Below are 19,899 nucleotides of genomic sequence, written 5' to 3'. Positions count from 1 at the left end.
TGAAGCTGAATATCTCTGATGGCTACAACCTACAAACCCCTGAAGATGCTTACCGTAGTATATTGCCAAACGTCAGCTGAAAAACCGACTAGACCATAGCAAAAAAGCCACACTGTCAAATTTTTTAGCAATATTATTATCTTTAGAGAAGTTCTGATTTTCGCATGCGCGATGCCAAACAACACACTGAAATATGGCAAAATCGAAACGAGAAGAAACGAGCAGAACGAGAAATATTGAGATTCGATATTATGGAATGTTTTATTACGACAAAACCTAATCCAAAAAGGATAGTCTGAAACTCTGAAATGTATCGTGCTGGCTGAAATTTCGAAATCAGAGACCAACCATTTTTTTATACCTAAATGCCTTCTCTACCTTTTGCATAAAAAAAACGTTCTCTCTTCCACTGCCATGCTGATCTTCTACGTCAAAATCACCGTTCTTGAAGCTCTCGGCATATTCTTTCACTAATAGTGGCCTCACCATAGGTATTTGAGAGCATTTGATGAGCTTCAGCTGCAGATTTCTTCATTTTAAAGAGAATTCAGCTGGTAAGCTGACATGTTTAATCGAGAATAACTTTATGATTCAGTTAAAAATCGAATAATACTTGATGGCGTTATGTTTAAAAATAACTAAGCTTATTATATGACATCTATGATCTATTTATTTCAACTACCAATTACCGCTACAGCCATCTATTGCAAAACGGCGGAAGCAAAGTAATAATAATAATTTGATGCCTGAGGTAATTTATGATAGAGCCATTAACCTATCAATCTTGTAAAGGGTGTTTTTTTTAGAGCTATAGAACTTCAAATTGCAATAAAACAACGATGGATTATTCGATAGACATGAATTTTATTTGTCCGCAAGATAATCTTGTGGCATTACATTTTAAATATGATTTCTGGCATATGACCGCCACGGGTGGCTCGGATGTAGTCCAATCTGGACGTCCAATTTTCGATGACTTTTTCCAACATTCGTGGCCGTATATCGGCAATAACACGGCGAAAGTTGTCTTCCAAATGGTCAAGGGTTTGTGGTTTATCCGCATAGACCAATGACTTTACATAGCCCCACAGAAAGTAGTCTAGCGGTGTTAAATCACAAGATCTTGGAGGCCAATTCACAGGTCCAAAACGTGAAATTAGGCGGTCACCAAACGTGTCTTTCAATAAATCGATTGTGGCAGGAGCTGTGTGACATATTGCGCCGTCTTGTTGGAACCACTGCTCCTGGACATCATGGTTGTTCAATTCAGGAATGTAAAAGTTAGTAATCATGGCTCTATACCGATCACCATTGACTGTAACGTTCTGGCCATCATCGTTTTTGAAGAAGTACGGACCAATGATTCCACCAGCCCATAAAGCGCACCAAACAGTCAGTTTTTCTAGATGTAACGGTGTTTCGACATACACTTGAGGATCAGCTTCACTCACAATGCAGCAGTTTTGTTTGTTGACGTAGCCATTCAACCAGAAGTGCGCTTCATCGCTAAACAAAATAAAATGGACGTAGTGCGCGATACGTATTATGCACAGAACCATTATTTTCGAAATAAAATTGCACTATTTGCAAGCTTTGTTCAGGCGTGAGTCTATTCATGATGAATTGCCAAACCAAACTGAGAATAAATCATTTGACAACTGTTAAATCGGTCGCCATCTTGAACAGTAATGCCAACTTAAAGTTATATACCTCGAAAAAAAACACCCATTATTACACTATTCGATCGCAATTTGTATTTTCTAGCTTCATGGCAAAACTTCTCAAATAATGATCTGAACAAATTATTAACGTTTATGAACAACGTAAGAAGATAAATCCTGACCTGGTCCTAGCCCCTCTAGAACATTCATATAAATATTTCCAGCATGTTTTCCTAGTACAAAATTTTAATAAATACTGCGGTAAAGGTACTGGTATTATATTGTAATAGATATATGAAAGCGGGATGCTGGTCATTACATATCTATGGTATTGCGTTTCCAGGGCCCCAGAGGCAACATATGTTAGTAGAGCCATTTCTTTTTATTGACTGCCGTACATCGTACACCCCATTTAGAATGTTTCCATTGTTTGTATCTTTTATATCTCGAGTTCTCTGAGGCTTTCAAATTAGGTGAATTATTGAAACGTTTCTGTGGAGAACTGAGCCAAGAAAGAAATATCTTGGGCTTGTGGTCTTACCCCAGGAATCTTAGATGATCGTCAGGTAAGTATACTGTATAAATAAGTTAGAATTGGGAAGATATGCTTTAGAGTTTAGTTTGTAGAACTACTGTGTTGAATTTCAATGAATTCAATGTAATACAATTGGATGATACAACTCGTGAGATTTGAAATTAGGGGACTATTCAATTTGCATTAGAAAAAGAGTGAATTATAAGCGTTACAAAATGGTGAATGAGCCAGTGTAAAAATGGCGAAGGAGCATTTTTAAGAATCCTGAATTTTGTATAGTATTCGTATTGAAATTTGTATACACAGTGTCCACAAAGTATGGAACAAATTCATTTTTAGCTAAACAGACCATTTTAAGAAATAATCCTGAAACACCTCGATTTCTTATTTTAATCACCGTATTTTAAAATAATAATCTAATATACAGGGTGAATTACTTTCGAGTAATGACGTCACCGTCATTTTTTTTAATTGAACACACCCATTTTGTCTCAATTTTTCGATTACTCTAGCTGAGCTTATTCCAAAAATGTATCACATGTTGATTCCAATTGGTACAGGGTGGACTAAAATACAATAGTTTTGTGTGTGCTTATAAGGTAACGCGTAACATTCTTTATTAGTTGAATTAACAACATTATCAAAAATACTTATTGTCTAGTGGCAATTGGTTTGAATGTAACACCCTGTAGTTTGTTACATTTTTAGATTAATAAAAATGTATGAAATAAGAAATAATTTCTTTCATTTTGTGTCTGCTAGACCAAAGTACCAAACATGTTTGGAAACAGCTCATTTTTATTAATCTAAAAATGTAACAAACTACAGGTTGCTACATTCAAACCAATTGCCGCTAGACAATAATTATTTTTGATAATATTGTTAATTTAAATAATAAAGAATGTTACGCGTAACTTCATGAGCATACACAAAACTATTGTATTTTTGTCCACCCTGTACCAATTGGAATCAACATGTGATACATTTTTGGAATCAGCTCAGCTAGAGTAATCGGAAAATTGAGACAAAATGGGGTGTTCCATTTAAAAAAATGATGGTGACGTCATCAATCGAATGTAATTCACCCTGTATTTCAGATTATTATTTTAAAATACGGTAAATTAAAATAAAAAATCGACTTGTTTCAGGATTATTTCTTAAAATGGTCTGTTTAGCTGAAAATGAATTTGTTCCATACTTTACGGACACAGTGTATATGCCATAACTTGGGTTAAAACTCGATGGTTCATGAGTTACTGGGATTCTTATAAAAAAAATTGGCCACATTTTTTTCAAAATTTTGTCAGAAAAATCGTTTTTCGAAAAAATGTGTTTCTTTATCGATTTTGCAAAAACGTAGTATTATAAGACTGTTTGCGGTTTGAACCAGAAATGTACAGGGTGTTTATAAGAAGATTATGAACTTGGACAACTCAAATTCATCAAAACTCAAGATTTACAAATTAGAACCTATATTTTTTATTATTCCAGCCGATTCTTTGTACAAAAATAGTGGGGGTTACTTAAGCAAACCTGAAATGAAAACTTTATGAGTAATCGAGAAAGAAACTCAAATGAGGAATGAGGAATTGTCGAATTTGTTGTCACTAATGTCACTAGTTGTCATTCGTGAGTCGCTGCGTTTGGGAAACGAGCTCAGACTATATTTTCATCCATCTACCCACCAACCAATAGAAATTCATCCCCATCGATTCCCCAAAGATGACACTCAATTGTAGAAAGTACATGTCTTCAAAAAATACACAAAAACAGAAGCAAAGTACTTACCGAAATGAATTTCATCGTCTGAAAGCTTTCCCAACAGCGAATGTAAGTGGAGTATAATCCCCAGGAAGCTGTAACATTGCAGTAATTGAAATGCATCCTAATTAAAAATGAACGGATCTATTACGACCATGTAATAATTTATATATTCCTTGTGGAAGAATCCCCGAGACAACCTGCATGAATCTATATATCCTTTAAGATTTAATCTGGGTAATAGAATCCCTGGCTGCGACTGCGGTGAGGCAGCATTACAAATTGATTCTTTGGAAAAGCACAATTTTGTTAATGGTCACGGAAGGAATAAGCATTTCCGAGTTCCTGCTCTGGATTTAGGAGGCTGTAACTTTGGCTGTTTTCCATCTTCTGATGAGGATCTGAACGAGATTGGATTAGAATTCATATTTTCATGTTGTTGATAAGAAATCATTTTCGTGAATGAAGTGCTTGCGAGAAAATTCTCCATCAATATATTGTGATACATTGATTTCGATGAGAAAACTACTGACGTAAGGTCAGAAACATTAATTGTTCGATTCATTATTTGATTAAATGGGCCTTTGACATCGGTAAAAAAAAAAGTTGATCTAGAATGAAACTTCCTGAGCTGCATATCGAAGAATACAATTGTTGACTAGCGATATAGCAATTCGATTTCTGAAATAGTAATTTACGTAACAAGTCCGGAAACTAGGGTTTTTTTGGACGAATAGACAAAATTCCAGGACGAGCGTAAGCGAGTCCTGGAAGTCTGTGAGTCCAAAAAAACCATTTTCGGGCGTGTTGCGTACAATATTTTTTCGGCAACCATGTAAAATAACACTATCGCTGCTGCTTTCCATATTTTATTGCGATTGCTATAAAAAAACATGCAAATTTTTGACAACTAATTTCATATGAACTGTCAGCCGTTATCTCGGTTGCTATGGATTCTATGATTCTTTTCCGGCCTAGTCCGGGAAGTACGTACTTTCCGGACTAGGCCGGGAAATGTTACTTTCTCAGAGAAAAAGCGTCCGGAAAGTGAGCACTTCCTGGACGGTTGCCGAAAAACATAATTTCATACTTCAATTTGATAAGAGTATCATTCGATGACATAGCACAGAAATTCACCTACAGTTTTGAATGATTTTCCATGCTCTTGATCACAGATTGAAGAAATTCCAAAACCCCGCCTACCAATCGATGATTGTTGGTGAAATGAATAATTATTGAAGTAGTCTATAACTCTGACTTGCAAAAATACGAGATTCACTTGAATCGATTAATTTTTCTCCAGAAAGTTATTTTTAAGGTATTTTTTGCACATTTTTCATACAAGTTACGTTTGATATTATGATTTATTATATCAAACGATGTTGATGATACTGAATATGTTCTTTATTATAGATTTATGATGTCTAATCGGTCAATTGCTAACAGTGATGATGAAAATATGGAAGAAAACGAAGTTCTAGGAAAAAATAATGACGAGGAGCTCTTCCACATTGAGGATTGAACCATCGGTGAGTGAACAAAATAATTATTATAGGAAGGCAAAAATACGAGATTCAGGTAAATCAATTAATTTTTTTCCCGATAGTTATTTTTAGGGTATTTTATGCTCATTTTTCATACAAGTTACATTTGACTTTGGCATTAATTTTATCAAATGGTGTTGATAATTGAATATATTCTCTGATATAGATTTATGATATTATCTCATCGGTCAATTGCTAACAGTTATGATGAAAATAGAAGACAACGAAGTTATAGGTAAAAATGAATCGAAGTTTATAATTATGAAACGCTTTTCACATTCAATGAATAACTCCTTCGGTGAGTACTCCGAATAATTATTAATTATAGGTAGTACTAAGTTCGTTCAAAGAAATAGTTTCTTCCAAATTCTAACTATAACGTTAATAATTTTGTCATGGAAAAAAGTAAATCTCTTTGTTTCAATTTTTTTTCATGAAATCTGTAATTGCGATATAGCAATTCAATGGTAAGGAATATCAGTCAATAGCAATTCAGTTTCTGAAAACACAGCTTCATACTCTAATTTGATGAGCGTATCATCCGATGACATAGCACAGAAATTCACCTACACTTTTGAATGATTTTCCATGCTGTTGATCACAGATTGAAGAAATTCCAAAACCCCGCCTATCAATCGATGATTGTTGGGGAACTGAATAATTATTGAAGTAGTCTATGAGACTGACTTGCAAAAATACGAGATTCAGTTGAATCGATCAATTTTGCTCCAGAAAGTTATTTTTAAGGTATTTTTTGCACATTTTTTATATAATACAATTGATACTATGATTTATTTTATCAAACGATGTTGATGATACTGAATATGTTCTCTGTTATAGATTTATTATGTCTAATCGGTCAATTGCTAACAGTGATGATGAAAATATGAAAGAAAACGAAGTTCTAGGAAAAAATAATGACGAGGAGCTCTTCCACATTGAGGATTGAACCCATCGGTGAGTGAACAAATCAATTATTATAGGTAGGCAGAAATACGAGATTCAGGTGGATCAATCAATTTTTTTAAGATAGTTATTTTTAAGGTATTTTATGCTCAGTTTTCATAAAAAATTCATTTGTTGAGATTAATTTTATCAAATAGTGTTCATATTTTCAAATATGTTCTCTGTTATAGATTTATAATGTCTCATCGTTCAGTTGCTAACAGTTATGATGAAAATGGAAGACAACAATGATCTAGGAAAAAAATGAATCGAGGTTTATAATGACGAAAAGCTTTTCAGCATAGAGGAATAAATCCTTCGGTGAGTACAGGGAAAAATAATTATAGATACCAGTAAGTACGTTCAAGGAAAACAATTTCTTCCAAATTCTAAATATAATGTGGATAATTTCAGTCATGGCAAAAAGCAGATCTCTATGTTTCACCTTTTTAATGAAGTCTGGAATTGCCCAAAATTGTGAAATTGACCTTATTTGGAGAATTTCTGTTCACATGCTATTGAAAAAGTCCCCAGTCGAATCTTCATCATTTTCAAGATGTCTTGGACAAACTAGTCATTCCAGATATTTCGTTTAAATCGATTGCGATCTAGTAATTCGGTTTCTGAAAACATAATTCTTTACTTCAATTTCATAATCTTGTCATTCGATGACAGAGCACAGAAATTCAACCATAGTTCAGAATGTTTTCCACGTTCGTGATCATAGATTGAAGACATTTCTGATCCTCGCCTTCCAATCGATGATTTCTTGTGAACTGAATAATTATTGAAGTAGTCTATGAGACTGACTTGCAAAAATACCAGATTCACGTGAAGCAATCAGATAGTTATTTTCAGGCTATTTCATGAACATTTTTAGACGAATTGTATTTGATACTATGATTTATTTTATCAAATGATGTTGATGATATGTTCTCTGTTATAGATTTATGATGTCTTATCAGTCAATTGCTAACCAGTGATGATAAAAATAAAAGGCAATGAAGTTCTAGGAAAAGAGGGAATCGAAATGAATCGAAGTTTATTATGACGAAAAACTCTTTCACATCAAGGAATTAACTCATGGGTGAGTACTCTGAACAATTATAATAGGTAGTAAATTCATTCAAGAAAAACAGTTTCTTCAAAAATTCTGATTTTAACGTAGAAAATTTCAATAATGGGAAAAAGCAAGATATTCAACTTTCTCAGTAACTGTAGCTTTGATTGATTTTATAATCATCTGAGAAGATGTATTGTAGGCTTGTTATTATTGTTTTAGGATCTCTAGAAATTTTTCACGTCGATAATTCGCCAAACAATTGAAATTAGTACTTTGGAATTTATGAAATAGTTTATAAATTTTAGATATCACACATATTTAGAAGATGAGTCAAGTTAAAATGCAGTATTAAGTTAATCCATCTAAAGATATTCTACTTTCTCATTTGATTGATTTTATAACTATCTGCTATTATACCTAGGTTTGCATATCTTTATTCCAGTTTTTGAATGCCTAGAAATTTGGAATGTGTTTCGAAAATGTGGTCACTGAAATATTGAATGACATTCTTGAATTTGACCACGAAGAAGTCATGAATGTGTTGAACCTTATTGTTTGAGATCATTCTCGGCCTAAATTTCGAAAATTACAGTATAGGTATCCATCTTCAAATTCGATTTCCAGCTTTGTTATTTACAGATTATGTTGGCGAACAGATGCCAATAGGATCTTCGAATTTTCAAGTTCGTTATTCGACCAAACTGAATAAGTAATAATCCGTTTTCGCCTGATCATGACGAACAACTTTATCATTGTCCACTTCCATTCGGACCTCATCTTGGCGTCTGCTCCATCAATGAATCGAATTGGAAGGGACACCATTCCCTAAATCTTTTAAAACATGCATCCGACGCCTTTCGGTCTCATAGTTACATATGGCATAAAACACGAAACGTTCAAAAATTTATAAGTACACTTTTGGAACCGAAGGGGCAATTTGCAGATAGGTTTTAAAATTTAAGATGTTAGGAGTTGAACTGAAGAGCGGGCAAAGAACTGTCACGTCGCTTCAGTAGAATTTGAAGGCGTTGAGGAGATGGGTTTCGACCCTTTAGGGTAACTTATTATTTACGTATGCGGTACAGGCTGACTCCGGGAGTGTTGGTTCGTTTGATGATGAATGGAATTTTTGGTGAGTGGTCTCAGATCGAGTTTTCGAGAATATTCAACGGTATACGCTGTGTCCGTAAAGTATGGAACAAATTCATTTTTAGCTAAACACACCATTTTAGGAAATAATCCTGAAACACGTCGATTTTTTTATTTTAATTTACTGTATTTTAAAATAATAATCTGATATACATGGTGAATTACTTTCGAGTAATGACGTCACCGTCATTTTTTTTTTTAATGGAACATTAGTGTTTTTTTTAGAGCTATAGAACTTTAAATTGCAATAAAACAACGATGGATTATTCGATTGACATGAAGTTTATTTATCTGCAAGATAATCTTGTGGCATTACATTTTAAATATGATTTCTGGCATATGACCGCCACGGCTGGCTCGGATGTAGTCCAATCTGGACGTCCAATTTTTGATGACTTTTTCCAACATTTGTGGCCGTATATCGGCAATAACACGGCGAATGTTGTCTTCCAAATGGTCAAGGGTTTGTGGCTTATCCGCATAGACCAATGACTTTACATAGCCCCACAGAAAGTAGTCTAGCGGTGTTAAAACACAAAATCTTGGAGGCCAATTCACCAAAACCAAACGTGTCTTTTAATAAATCGATTTTGGCACGAGCTGTGTGACATGTTGCGCCGTCTTGTTGGAACCACAGCTCCTGGAACCACAGGTTGTTCAATTCAGGAATGAAAAAGTTAGTAATCATGGCTCTATACCGATCACCATTGACTGTAACATTCCGGCCATCATCGTTTTTGTAGAAGTACGGACCAATGATTCCACCAGCCCATAAAGCGCACCAAACAGTCAGTTTTTCTGAATGTAACGGTGTTTCGACATACACTTGAGGATTAGCTTCACTCCAAATGCGGCAGTTTTGTTTGTTGACGTAGCCATTCAACCAGAAGTGCGCTGCATCGGTAATGGACGTAGTGCGCGATACGTATTCCGCACAGAACCATTATTTTCGAAATGAAATTGCACTATTTGCAAGCGTTGTTCAGGCGTGAGTCTATTCATGATGAATTGCCAAACCAAACTGAGAATGAATCACTTGACAGCTGTTAAATCGGTCGCCATCTTGAACAGTAATGCCAATTTAAAGTTATATACATCGAAAGAAAACACACATCATATCGAAAAATTGCTTTTAGCGAAATGAGAAAATAGTATTCTAAAACCAGTTGCAGAATGGGCTCCAACACGAATGCATGAGTGTTGGAATTTCCTTCTGCAACGAGTATAAGACGATATTTTCTCTATATCAGTCAAGTTTTGTGGAATGTTGTCAAAATTCAATGAAAAATTCAAATTATACATCCTAGTGACTTTTGTATTGTATCTTGGCAGTTGGTGTGACTGTTACTAAAATCGACACATCACGGAATTTGAATTTGAATCGTACGTTCCGAATTTTTGAATAATTTATAATTACGCATTAAGTTGAATTCTGTCTGACAAAATCGATTTAACACCAGCAGAATTAAGAGAAATTGCGAATAATATCGCAAATCATTTCAGTAAATCCAAATTATAATACATTGACAATACGCTCTATTAGTGTGACGTCACACACCGCCATTTTTGGTTCTCCTGTCAGTGTTTGGAATCCAAACAAATAAATTGTCATTCAAATTAGTACGGTGTCGTTGAAGGAATTGGCTTATTTCCATAAATGAGAGTATTTGAGGAACGATTTCAGTATGAATTGATAGACAGAAGGAACGAGGTTAATACCAGTAAGTTTGAATCCTGTATCATTCCCCAGATTTTGTAAAAAGCCGTGTTTATTAGTTAAACTTCAAGTTCGAACTTACTGGCATTAATATCGTGCCTTCTGTCTATCAATTAATCGTAAAATCGTTTCTTAAATAATCTTATTTATGAAAATAAGCCAATTTCTTCAACGACAACATACTAATTTGAATGACAATTTGTTTGTTTGGATTCCGAACACTGACAGGAGAACTGAATTGGATTGGAAGTCAGTGTAGACAACCACAAAATGAAAAATATGACTGAAAACGATGCTGTAATGAGTTCATAATGAGTTCATTACAGCACTGTTTTTAGAACTGTAATGAACTCATTACGATACTAAAACTAGAGAAACTCTTTTAGGTATGAGTCCTTGGAGGACCCTAGTTTATTTATGCAGAATGGACGAAAAAGCCTGGAACTTGAATATTCCTTCGTCCGTCATCTGTCGGACATCGAATAAGTCTTAACGTGAAATTTGAAGGAGCACCCCGCAAACGTCAGACATCGGCTCACACTGGCTGACAGAGAAAAGAGCGGTAAGTGGGCCAATCCCTGGGGGTAGATGGACGCAGCCACCGCCTTCGAGTGCCCCAACACTAGGAAATGCAATATTAATCAGGCTCGTGAGGGACTTGAACAGTGCATTAAGGTAATGGATGTTACTTTTCGCTTATGTAGCCTTCCCTTTGCCGTCCCATGGTATTGCCTGAGCAGGCTCCTTCTATCCGATACGTTTTCAGCCAAACAGATTCTGTAGTTTTAAGGGAATTACCGGTTTCCGACCATGCGTATGATGTTGATGTTTGGGATGAGGGATGCTGATGATGCTCGGTACGTTATTTCAGAAATTATAGGTAAAAATCTGATATTAGGGATGGGACGGTATTTCAATACCGCGATTTTGGAACGGTATTTTTGAGTAACGTAGTCGCGCGTTCCACAAACGTAAAGTAACCGGTTCCAAAGTAACGATAGTTACGGCGTACCGGCACCGGACTTCGAATAATAACATCGAAAAAAAAAATAGTACGCCAGTGCCTTTTACAAAACTAAATTCATTTATGATCTCCCAAAAACTCCTGCTGTCAGTGCTTTTAATTTTTTTTCATTCATTTGCCATGTTCAACGAGGAGAAATTACTTCACCTTCCTGTAACTTCGTAAAAATCGTTTTTGCCATTGTGTTTTCAGTGCCTAATGGAATATATTTGATTTCCATAGTATTTTCCAGAATTAGAACTAAACAATTCGATTAATGATTTCAATATTTTCGATGTTTTTTTTTAAATATTTTTTGATTATTTCTTCGATAAAAATTGGTTGTAGCAAATGTAAATTAGTTAGTCCGAGATTACTTTCAACAATTGAACCTTATTCTCAATCGGAAATGCAAATATACTTAAAAATTCTCTGTAAAATAACGGTAAACAAAAAATCGATTCTAGATATTACTATATGTGAAATGAGTTTCTATCAATTTGTAATATTCAACTTGCCAATGAAATTCCAGATATAATTTCTTTCACGTAATACCTAGATTACCCGATAATGGTATATTTCCACTGGAGTTTACACCATCTGTTTTTAATGAGGTGCCCTTCGGAGATTTTAACCTTTGTTGTTATTCTGAGCCACCAAAACATTTTTATAGTTTTATGATTTTGTTATGCTTGCATACGTTCTTCTAAAATTACGTAGAAACTCAATGAACAATGAATTATTATTCAACAGGACAGTCCACAAATAGTCTAGGTATACCAACGGTCTCGTTTCCTTCGTTCCTCCGTCGCTGGTACTCAACTTAGTTGCAATCGCCTACGGTTTTTTTACCTGTAACCACAGTTACAAAATCGCGGTATTTTGGAGCGGTCGCGAATGTAACGCGACTGGTGAGTAACCGGTATTCCCATCCTTATCTGATATTGAAGAAAAAAAATATAATATTTCCTAGGCTGCAACTTGTCCTGGACGTAAGCTACGCACTTGAAATCTCAGTATGTTTTAGATCGGAACTTGATGTTTAGGAAACATTTTTATTTGAGGGGTCTGTGACGGATATTTCAGGAGATATAACGATTTTTGATGGAAATTCAATTTTTTCCATAATTTCGAGTTAGAATTTCTTCGAAACTGTGAGGTGTACATTATTTCAGAAAGTATAGATAAAAATTTGAAATTTTTGAGGAACAAATTTATAATATCCCCTAGGCTGCAACATCTTCTGGACGCAAGCTACGCCCTTGAATCCTCAGTATGTTTTAGATCGCACCTTGTTTTTATTTGTGGAGTCTGTGAAGAATAATTCAGGAGATATAGTTCACTCACACTTGACAGCTGTTAAATCGGTCGCCATCTTGAACAGTAATGACATCTTAAAGTTATATACCTCGAAAAAAAAACACCCGTCATAATATGCCTACAAACTTATTCTGAAATTTTATATTTTGGAAGTCTTTAGGGAGAACTATGTTTTATAATAATAATATAATGTTTATTTACTATAAACATTATACCTGCGCATTCGCCAATTCGTGTATATTGTTTTATTATATTTGATAAATGCAAATAATAGAATAAGCGATAATGAGAGTGGTTTACTTTCAGTTTTCACTTGGCAGTTGTTAAATCGGTCGCTATCTCGAACATCTCGAACGAATAATGCCAACTTAAAGTTATATACCTCGAAAAAAAACACCCGTTATAATTATAGGAAGAGAAATACCCTTGATACTTTATTGATTGAAGCTTCGATCGAGTTCAAATTTTTCGTGTATAAAGAAATAACCAGTCCGAACACTTGAATTACTCAGATAATTATTTTCATATTGCAACATTATGTTACATTATATCGTTATCTACTATTCCCTAAGATAATCACAGAGAAACTCACCTTAGATCTCAAAGCAATCTGCAGAAATGTTTTCGCTTCCAAATAAGTCATAACTGAAACCTCGAAGATGAAGAGTAATTCTATTTTCCGGTAGGTCTAATTAATTTCGTTCACATTTAAGACGCCGAGTCCAGTGTTACCAACCTTGATAATAAAGCGCTTCCGTAATGGCCTCTCTCTAGTCGGGAAGCCTGCAGGCAACACAACAAAGCGAAATTAAAATTTAATTAACTATAATAAATTTGTTGGGCCAGAACTGGCAAAATTAAGATTCACTATATGACATTGCCTGGACTATCGTGGGATAAAGTAGCATTGGATTAATTAAAAGTGAAAAAGTGTGTTTTCTTATGGGATGCTTTTCCTTGGAGACATTAAGAGGGTTGGTATCTTAAGTGAATGGCTCCGCCATCTAAAATCTTGATATTTCTGTGGTTTGAATACACACGATTATCTTATAATGGGAATTCAGTGTTCATCTGATTATATTAATGAGACGGATTGAAAGAAATGTGGAAGTTATTGCAGATGGAAGTTAGGCATGTCATGAAATCCAAAATATATTATGAAAAATCCCCTGAGTTGAACGAACCAAGCGTACCAGATTCTAATTGTTATTAATTTCTTCAAAATCTGAGAGTTTCATTTTTCTATACAATAGTAACGGGTGTTTTTTTTCGAGGTATATAACTTTAAGTTGGCATTACTGTTCAAGATGGCGACCGATTTAACAGGTGTCAAGTGATTTATTCTCAGTTTAGTTTGACAATTCATCATGAATAGACTCACGCCTGAACAACGCTTGCAAATAGTGCAAATTTATTTTGAAAATAATGGTTCTGTGCGGAATACGTATCGCGCATTACGTCCATTTTATTTTGTTTAGCGATGAAGCGCACTTCTGGTTGAATGCCTACGCCAACAAACAAAACTGCGGCATTTGGAGTGAATCTAATCCTCAAGTGTATGTCGAAACACCGTTACATCCAGAAAAACTGACTGTTTGGTGCGCTTTATGGGCTGGTGGAATCATTGGTCCGTACTTCTTCAAAAACGATGATGGCTAGAACGTTACCGTCAATGGTGATCGGTATAGAGCCATGATTACTAACTTTTTCATTCCTGAATTGAACAACCATGATGTCCAGGAGCTGTGGTTCCAACAAGACGGCGCAACATGTCACACAGCTCGTGCCACAATCCATTTATTGAAAGACACGTTTGGTGAGCGCCTAATTTCACGTTTTGGACCTGTGAATTGGACTCCAAGATCTTGTGATTTAACACCGCTAGACGACTTTCTGTGGGGCTATGTAAAGTCATTGGTCTATGCGGATAAGCCACAAACCCTTGACCATTTGGAAGACAACATTCGCCGTGTTATTGCCGATATACGGCCACAAATGTTGGAAAAAGTCATCGAAAATTGGACGTCCAGATTGGACTACATCCGAGCCAGCCGTGGCGGTCATATGCCATAAATCATATTTAAAATGTAATGCCACAAGATTATCATGCGGATAAATAAAATTCATGTCAATCGAATAATCCATCGTGGTTTTATTGCAATTTAAAGTTCCATAGCTCTAAAAAAAACACCCTTTTAAATGTAGTGTATCGATTACGCCTCTAAGAACAAAAACTATCTATGTTTTTGGTTAATGTAAACGTAAACCATACTAGACCACACAAGCTTATCTTAAGTATCTCATTCAGACAACCCTGTGTATTGTGTACTATTGGCTGAATATATTGATTTGGATCTATTTGGTTTTGGATTGTTTCGTCCTAGGTCAGGTCATAGCTATAAAACACCAATTACTGGATATGCCATGGCGTCTTAATAGCTAATGGAGATTATATTGCAACACTGAATTTCAATTAGCTCATGAAGCTCCTAATTCAACGACCGACTAATGGGAGTTAACTATATTATACATATACATATAGGCGTTGTGCAGATCTTCGTATTTTCCCTTGAATACCCGATGGATTATTGATTTATACACTGTGTCCGTAAAGTATGGAACAAATTCATTTTTAGCTAAACAGACCATTTTAAGAAATAATCCTGAAACACGTCGATTTTTTATTTTAATTTACCGTATTTTAAAATAATAATCTAATATACAGGGTGAATTACTTTCGAGTAATGACGTCACCGTCATTTTTTTAAATGGAACACCCCCATTTTGTCTTAATTTTCGGATTACTCTAGCTGAGCTGATTCCAAAAATGTATCACATGTTGATTTCAATTGGTACAGGTGGACAAAAATACAATAGTTTTGTGTGTGCTCATAAAGTAACGCGTAACATTAGTTAAATTAAAAATATTATCAAAAATACTTATTGTTTAGCGGCAATTGATTTGAATGTAACAACCTGTAGTTTGTTACATTTTTAAATTAATAAAAATGTATAAAAATAAGAAATAATTTCTTTCATATTCTGTCCGCTAGACCACAAGTACGAAACATGTTTGGAAACAGCTCATTTTTATTAATCTAAAAATGTAACAAACTATAGGGTGTTACATTCAAACCAATTGTCGCTAGACAATAAGTATTTTTGATAATATTGTTAATTTAACTAATAAAGAATGTTACGCGTTACTTTATGAGCACCCACAGAACTATTGTATTTTTGTCCACCCTGTACCAATTGGAATCAACATGTGATACATTTTTGGAATCAGCTCAGCTAGAGTAATCGTAAAATTGAGACAAAATGGGGGTGTTCCATTCACAAAAATGAAGGTGACAACATTACTCGAAAGTAATTCACCCTGTATATTAGATTATTATTTTTTTTAAATACGGTAAATATGAGTTATAAAATTTTTGCAAGGAATCGTTGTTGTCAACACATTTTCTTAAATTTATAAATTTTGTTTCGTTGAAAAGTTCTGGTGGAAAATGCTATAGGGTTTTCATATTTTCTCATTCGAAGAATACAAAGAAAAAATATTCATAGGTAGCCTTTTCGTTGGCGAAACATGTCCACAAAATAAAATTCCTTCAACTCAAATTCAAGAAAAAATAAAAATAATTCTTTTTTTCATGGTTGGAAGCGTGTATCTTTTCAAGGAAAGGCCTGAAAGCTCCTGTTTACATAAAAAATCCCTTTTAACTTTTGCACTATTCGGTAACACTCTATATCCTGATGAAAATAAGAAAAACTCCCAAAATACAAATAAAAAAAAAATATTGGAAAACAACTTTCTTCCCTTCGCTTAGATTGGTCGTGTTGAATCAGTCGCAATTGAATATCTTCATGTATTATTGTAATGTCTGAAAGCTTAGCAACGTTTCTACCTTTAATGGATCCTTTGGAGCTTAGCATGAGTGCATTGTCCCTTTATCTTACTTTCACGAAATGTGTTTTAAAAACCACTCCAGCCTCACTGAACAAAGTCTGTACCCTTCGTTCTCTCCATTATTCGAAGTGGTACATCAGCTTTAATCAGGTTTTCCATGAGAATTGTACGAAATTCGTAGCTTTTACTTTAAAGAATGACAGCATGAATGTTTTAGGAATACCAACGGAATTTCGGAGTCGAGGAGTCAGTCAGTTTGATATGATTCCATTGATTTTTGGAATGAATTATTTTATCGAAATTGATTGTTAGATTTTATGGAGGATTTTCAGTTACCAAGAACTAAAGGGTGTTTTTTTTTAGAGCTATAGAACTTTAAATTGCAATAAAACAACGATGGATTATTCGATTGACATGAATTTTATTAATCCGCAAGATAATCTTGTGGCATTACATTTTAAGTATGATTTCTGGCATATGACCGCCACGGCTGGCTCGGATGTAGTCCAATCTGGACGTCCAATTTTCGATGACTTTTTCCAACATTTGTGGCCGTATATCGGCAATAACACGGCGAATGTTGTCTTTCAAATGGTCAAGGATTTGTGGCTTATCTGCATAGACCAATGACTTTAAATAGCCCCACAGAAAATAGTCTACCGGTGTTAAATCACAAGATCTTGGAGGCCAATTCACGGGTCCAAAACGTGAGATTAGGCGGTCACCAAACGTGTCTTTCAACAAATCGATTGTGGCACTAGCTGTGTGACATGTTGCGCCATCTTTTTGGAACCAATTCAGGAATGAAAAAGTTAGTTATCATGGCTCTATACCGATCACCATTGACTGTAACGTTCTGGCCATCATCGTTTTTGAATAAGTACGGACGAATGATTCCACCACCGCATAAAGCGCACCAAACAGTCAGTTTTTCTGGATGTAACGGTGTTTCGACATACACTTGAGGATTAGATTCACTCTAAATGCGGCAGTTTTGTTTGTTGACGTAGCCATTGAACCAGAAGTGCGCTTCATCGCTAAAGAAAATAAAATGGACGTAGTGCGCGATACGTATTCCGTACAGAACCATTATTTTCGAAATAAAATTGCACTACTTGCAAGCGTTGTTCAGGCGTGAGTCTATTCATGATGAATTGCCAAACCAAACTGAGAATAAATCACTTGACAGCTGTTAAATCGGTCGCCATTTTGAACAGTAATGCCAACTTAAAGTTATATACCTCGAAAAAAAAACACCCTTCATCACTCTTGAAGGTGACTATGTTGAGAATAAGGTGTTTGTATTGGTTGGATCTGGGACTTATTGAGTGCAGGGCTATATCCTTAGTAGGTACTGCAGTTAAAAGTTACCACAGAATCAAGGTATAAATGAAACCTCGAATTGAGGCTATACAACTGACTTGCTGTCAAAAAGAGAATGGAGATGGAAGGAGCCTCGACGAGGACATAACGCTTTTTCCCTACGTGACGTTTCCCCACAATTATTATTATTACTTCAAACTGGGGTCGTTTTGCTTCGGTAAGCCTTCCGGGAACTGCGACCATGCAGATCTTTTGTTCACTACCCTACTCATTCATAGAAACCCAGGGAGGTCGTCAACGACGTTAATAAAATTGACAACCTCCCCAGGGGCCTTGGCCGGTACCTCTCTGGTATCCAGGACCGACTTGCCCATGTGAATGGTTCTTAGGCCAGCCAGCTCTGGACACTTGCATATCAAGTGTTCAGCCGTTTCTACTTCCGATCCACAGAGCCTGAAAATCTCGTCTGCTGACTTTCCCATACGGTACAAATGATGTTTGCCCCGTCAGGAGTCCCACCATCACCCGAAGCTCTGCTCGTGACAGCTTCAGGAGCTTTTTGGTGTAGGTAGGTGAAATCTTCACGAATTTTTTTGTCTGAACAAGTCTAGGAGTGTTAGTCCAGTGGATTGTCCTGCTGTTCAACTCCCATAGCTGGACCGCAGCTTTATATTGGTCTTTTCCTATCCCACAGTAAGGCTCAGGTCCAGCAGGTGTTAACCTTGATGCACCTTTTGCAAGCTCATCAGCTCTTTCATTTCCTACAACCCCACAGTGCCCTGGTACCCATAGTAGAGTCACCTTATTTCCTCTGGCCAGTTGCTTTATGGTGTAACGGCTCTACCAAGTCAGCAGAGACCACTGGCAACACGATTCCAGGGATCTCAGCGTGGTTTGGTTGTCCGTGGTGATGTAGATATGCGCCCCCTTGAGGTTCATTTTGAGACACTCCTGGGCGCATACATAAACAGCCATTATCTCGGTGAAGGTGACTATGTTGAGAAGTAAGCGTTTGTACTGGTTGAGCCTGGGACTTATTGATTGAAGGGCTATATCCCCAATAGGTTCTGCTGTAGTTCTGTACGTATTGCAAATACTGCAGCGAAAGTTACCACAGAATCAAGGTATAAATAAAATTTCGAATAGAAGCCATATAACTGACTTGCTACAAAAAAGAAAAAGAGGGAAGGACCCTTGGAGTGGGCATAACGCTTTTTCCTTACGTGAATTTTTCTGCCCAAATACCCATACCACGAGCGGTGTTCCAAAACCAATTAAATATGCCCGATAATCCAGCTCGAAAACTAACTGTGAAGAGCATCCCGCTCAGAAATAATTAAAAACAAGGGATTGGTGTTCACTGGAGGTGGGATTGGATTGTCAAGTCGGGGCTAATTGAATTATATCAGTGATTTATTCTTAGTTTGGTTTGGCAATTCATCATGAATAGACTCACGCCTGAACAAAGCTTGCAAATAGTGCAATTTTATTTCGAAAATAATGGTTCTGTGCATAATACGTATCGCGCACTACGTCCATTTTATTTTGTTTAGCGATGAAGCGCACTTCTGGTTGAATGGCTACGTCAACAAACAGAACTGCCGCATTTGGAGTGAAGCTAATCCTCAAGTGTATGTCGAAACACCGTTACATCCAGAAAAACTGACTGTTTGGTGCGCTTTATGGGCTGGTGGAATCATTGGTCCGTACTTCTTCAAAAACGATGATGGCCAAAACGTTACAGTCAATGGTGATCGGTATAGAGCCATGATTACTAACTTTTTCATTCCTGAATTGAACAACCATGATGTCCAGGAGCTGTGGTTCCAACAAGACGGCGCAACGTGTCACACAGCTTGTGCCACAATTGACTTATTGAAAGACACGTATGGTGACCGCCTAATTTCACGTTTTGGACCTGTGAATTGACCTCCAAGATCTTGTGATTTAACACAGCTAGACTACTTT

This window comes from Harmonia axyridis, chromosome 7 (genome assembly GCF_914767665.1).
Source record: "Harmonia axyridis chromosome 7, icHarAxyr1.1, whole genome shotgun sequence".
Classification (NCBI taxonomy): domain Eukaryota; kingdom Metazoa; phylum Arthropoda; class Insecta; order Coleoptera; family Coccinellidae; genus Harmonia; species Harmonia axyridis.
Note: the sequence above shows the minus strand (reverse complement) of the source record.